This window comes from Hylobates moloch, unplaced genomic scaffold, assembly GCF_009828535.3.
Source record: "Hylobates moloch isolate HMO894 unplaced genomic scaffold, HMol_V3 SCAFFOLD_20, whole genome shotgun sequence".
Classification (NCBI taxonomy): domain Eukaryota; kingdom Metazoa; phylum Chordata; class Mammalia; order Primates; family Hylobatidae; genus Hylobates; species Hylobates moloch.
In genome coordinates this window covers 39,746,430-39,751,386 of record NW_026652295.1, presented here as the reverse complement: position 1 = coordinate 39,751,386, position 4,957 = coordinate 39,746,430, and the positions used below count along the sequence as shown (strand labels likewise).

The following is a 4,957-nucleotide window of genomic DNA, read 5'->3' as shown; positions in this document are numbered from 1 at the left end:
CCCTGATCCCCTGCCCCCTACAACCTCCTGCCCAGCCTCTCGGGTGCTCCTCAGCTTGTCATCAGGAAGGAAGCAGCCGTCTCCTCCGATGACTGACTTCAAGCCTCAACTCTCCCGCAGCTCCTCAAAAGCCAAGACTGAGGCCAAGTCCTAGCTGCTGCCTTGGGACGGGTCAAGGGCCTCATGCACAAGCTGGTACCCATGAGCATGTGGCCTAAGAGATTTATTGACCCACCCTCCAAGTCCTTGCCAGAGGAATCCTGCACACCTGTATCCACAATGAAGGGAGCCATATCCCCAGCTGGGTAGCCATATCCCTAATGATTCACTTATGAAAGGTGACAAGTCCTTTCTACCACTCTTATTTAAGTGAAAATATATAGTCAATTATGGTCTTTCTCTTGTGTCTAGTGAAAGCATGGTAAAAGTCTGTTTTAACTGAGAATATTTTTTATCTCCTCATTCTACTCCCAAATGAGTTTCTCAGAGTCCTGTGGTCTTGATGGTCTTTCAACTATAGCTGCCTATAAACCCTGTACATAGGGGACACTATGACCCTTGGATCTTTTTCTATAATGTCCACGTTCCAGTGAGCCATAGAGCCAGATCCACTTGAATTCAATTTCCAGAAACAAGCCTGCTGGGATTTTGATTGGAATTGTATTGAATCTATGCATTCGTTTTGAGAACTGACATCATTACAATATGAGTCTTCCCATTTGTGAACGTGGTATAACCCTACATTTATTTAGGTCTTTAAGTTCCCTCAATAATGCTTTGTAGTTCAGTGTAGAGGTCTTGCACATTTTTCATTTGATTTATTCCTAGGCATCTGATGGGCTTTGCTGCTATTGTAAATTGTGTTTTTAGAAGGGATTTTCGTAAGCACTAGTGATTGGTAGTGTAGGAAGGAGAGCCCCAGCAATACCTGCCCTTCATCTTTAAAGAAATTCAATCTTATGGAGATATAATTCATATTCCATACAATTCACCTATTTAAAGTATACAATTCAATGGTTTTTAGAATATTCATAGGTATGTGTAACCGTCATCACTGTCAATTTTAAAACATTTTCATCACCTTAAAAAGTAACCTCATGCCCTTTAGCTATTACCCACCTATTGCGTCTGTTACAGTCTGAGTATGTCTCCCCTCTAAATTCATATGTTGAAATCCTAACCCTCAAGGTGATGGCATTAGGAGGTGGGGCCTTTTAGGAGGTGATTAGGTCATGATAGCAGAGTTCTTGTGAATGGGATTAGTGCCCTTATAAAAGAGGCCCAGAGAGTTGCTTTACCTCTTCTAGCAAGTGAGGACACAGTGAGAAGTCTCCACCTGGAGAAAGTGGGCCCTCACCAGACACCAAATCTGCTGCTGCCCTAATGCTGGACTTCCTAGCCTCCAGAACTATGAGAAATAAATCTCTGCTGCCTATAAGCCACCCAGTCTGTGGTATTTTGTTACAACAGCCCAAATGAACTAAGACAGCATTTAAAAAGAATAATTTTGTTTTCTATTTTTTGTTGCTGTTATAGATAAATATAATTTATCTTAATGCATCTATCTTGTATTAAAAAAATCTTGTATTTAGGCTGGGCATGGTGGCTCACGCCTGCAATCCCAGCACTTTGGGAGGCCGAGGTGGGCAGATCACCTGAGGTCAGGAGTTCAAGGCCAGCCTGGCCAACAAGGTGAAACCCTGTCTCTACAAAAATACAAAAATTAGCCAGGCATGATGGTGGGTGCATGTAATCACAGCTACTCAGGAGACTGAGGTGGGAGAATTGCTTGAACCCAGGAGGCGGAGGTTGAAATGAGCTGAGATCATGCCATTGCACTCCAGCCTGGGCAACAGAGCAAGACTCTGTCTCAAAAAAAAAAAAAAGCAAACAAACAACAACAACGACGATCTTATATTTAGTGACTTGGCTAAATTCACCATTAATTCTAGTAGTTTGCAGATTATTTTGAATTTTCTGTGTGTACAATCATATCATCTATGAATAATATTTCTCCTTTCCTTCTACTAATCCTTAAATCTTTTATTTCATTTTCTTGTCTTATTGTCCTGGCTAGGATATCTAATACAATGTTAAATAGAAGTGTTGCCTGGGCAACAGAGCAAGACTCTGTCTCAAAAAAAAAAAAGCAAACAAACAACAACAACAACGATCTTATATTTAGTGACTTGGCTAAATTCACCATTAATTCTAGTAGTTTGCAGATTATTTTGAGTTTTCTGTGTATACAATCATATCATCTATGAATAATATTTCTCCTTTCCTTCTACTAATCCTTAAATCTTTTATTTCATTTTCTTGTCTTATTGTCCTGGCTAGGATATCTAATACAATGTTAAATAGAAGTGTTGATACTGGATATTGTATCTTCTCCTGATAGAAAGGAGGAAACTTTCACTATTTCATCATTAAGCATAATTATTGCTGTAGGAGTTTGTAGATAGTCTTTATCAGATTAAGGAAGTTCCCTCTAAGTGTACTATGTTTATCACGAATGGCCTACTAAGTTCAAATCCTGAATCTGACACTTATTACTCATTCTACTTTAGGGAAGTCACTTGCCTTCTCTGAACTTCAGTTTCTCCATCTTAAACTGGGGATTTCTATCTTAAAAGTTCTTGTGAAACTGAGGATATTTATAAGGGACACCCAACCCATGGTAGGTGCTCAGTTAAATGCCTGGCATTACATTGTCTTATTTATCATCCTTCTCCCCCAGTATATATGCCCCATGAGGGTTTGCTTTGCCTCTGTTGTTCATTACTGTATCCCTAGTATTTAGAACAGTGCCTGGCATATAGAATTTGCTTTCGGAAAAAAATGTGATTAACCAATGTAAATTTCCTTCTTTCTGGAATCCTATGGCTATTAGGCATGATTTTAGAACCAAGAATTATACTTACCCCTAGACAATCACATTGTTCTATTGAGCACTTCCAAAGTTCGGTGCTGACTTTCCTTTTTGACTATTAACATGTGTCATATTTTCCCCTTCTAGATCATTTAATCCAGATTTGCAATCCCTTCTCCCCTAACTTTCTGTACGCCAAGAACAGAGCTCGAGGGTAGAGTCTCAGCATTCCCAGCTGCACTGCACGACAGTAGACAAGCCCCTTCCACTTCTGAGCCTCTGGGAGAGGGTCAGATGCCTCCAACTTAGGAGTTTCCTCCAATTGTGGTTCCAAGGCACACGCGATGCTGTGGCCTTGTGAATCTCCTGAGAACCTGCCTTGCTTTTTCCAAGTATCTCCTGACAGCAGGAAATAAACCACCCCCCGCAAATTCTGAAATTAGGGAGGTGAATGAGGAGCTTGCAGCCTGAGGGATGAAAACTAGAACACAGACACCTCTGGTCACTTCCAGTGCTACCTACCCTCAGTTCACATCAGAAATTCCAGAGCACATCTTTCTCCCCTCCTGGGGAATGTTCTCCCTTTGCCACTGAACCCCTTCTGTCCTCCGTATCAAGGGTTCTTAACCTTGGCATCACTGGCATTTTGGGCTGGAAAATTTCTTTGTTGTGGAAGCTGCTCTGTGCATTATAGGATACATGCTCACCCCGACTCATACTCACCATCCTCTTGTCTGAACTCTGAGCAGCCCAAACCAGACTTACCACCATACCAGGGGATAACAGTGGCAACATTTACGGGCACTACTCCCGTGAGAAGGTTCCATCTGTGAGAACGTGGGTCCTCACCAGACACCAAATCTTCTGGTGCCTTGATGCTGGACTTTCCAGGCTCTAGAACAGTAAGAAAGAAATCTCTGCTGCCTACAAGCCATCCAGTCTACGGTATTTCGTTACAGCAACCCAGATGAACTAAGACAGCATTTAAAAGGAATAATTTCATTTTCTATTTTTTGTTGCTGTTATAGAGAAATATATTTATCTGGTGTAATCCTCACAGCATCCCCATGAGTAAATACTAGCATTTTCCTCTCCATACTCCAGATAAGGATACTGAGGCTCAGAGATGTGAAGTCACTTGTCCAAGATTACATAGATAGTAAGTGGTGGAGCTGAGATTTGGCCCTGGCTGTCAGGTTCACATGACACAGGCATAAACCACTCATTCTATCCCATTAGATATCTCCTCCGTGATTTCCTGGGTGTCTATCTGCCTCCCAAACTCGATTGCAAACCTTCAAAGGCAGGGACTAAAATATATTCATGGATACTTTACAGTGTTGAACACAGGGGAAGGGGGCCAAACATGATTTCATTGATTGATTTCCTGTTACTGTAGAGTTTGGAGCATTAGAATATGTGAGCGTATGAATGAGACTGAGGACTAGGGAGAAGAAATTTCCAGTTTCAGGCTTTAATAATTATAAATTCACAAAACGCACTTAATATAGGTACCCGTCTCAATGAATTTGCATAATCTAAACACACTTGTGTAACTACATCAAGAATCAGAAGACCACCATTGGCCCAGAAACCTCCTTCATAATCCCTTCTAGCCATGCCTTCTCTAAGTAACCATGATTCTGCTTTCTAATAGCATACATAGATTTATTTTGCCTGTTTTTGTACTTCAAATAAATGGAACCATGGAGAATGTACTTTTGGGTCTGATTTCTTTTTCTTTTCCTTCTTCTTTTTTCTTTTCTTTTCTTTCTTTCTTTTTCTTAAAGACAAGGTCTCACTCTGTTGCTCAGGCTGGAATGCAGTGGGGCCATGGCAGTTCACTGCAGCCTTGACCTCCTGGGCCCAGGTGATCCTCCCATCTCACCTTCCCCAGTAGCTGGGACTACAGGTGCTCTAATTTTTGTACTTTTTGCAGAGACAGGGTTCCACCATGTTGTCTAGGCTGGTCTCGAATTCCTGGGCTCAAGCGATCTGCCCTCCTCTGCCTCCCAAAGTGCTGGGATTATAGTTGTGAGCCACCGAGCCAGGCCAGGTCTAGTTTCTTTTGCTCAGCATAAGAGT

At 41.7% G+C, this 4,957-nt stretch overlaps 1 long non-coding RNA gene across 1 annotated transcript in view; it reads left to right on the top strand.

Annotated features, from left to right (window-relative positions):
• The window catches only part of LOC131382073 (uncharacterized), a 1,695-nt gene extending 289 nt beyond the window's left edge, over positions 1–1,406 (top strand). The window contains exons 2-3 of the long non-coding RNA XR_009211237.1: positions 1–338; positions 1,308–1,406. The exon at positions 1–338 is cut by the window's left edge and continues 164 nt beyond it. This is a non-coding gene — a long non-coding RNA (uncharacterized LOC131382073). The remainder of the gene's footprint in view (positions 339–1,307) is intronic.
• The last annotated feature ends 3,551 nt before the right edge of the window (positions 1,407–4,957 follow it).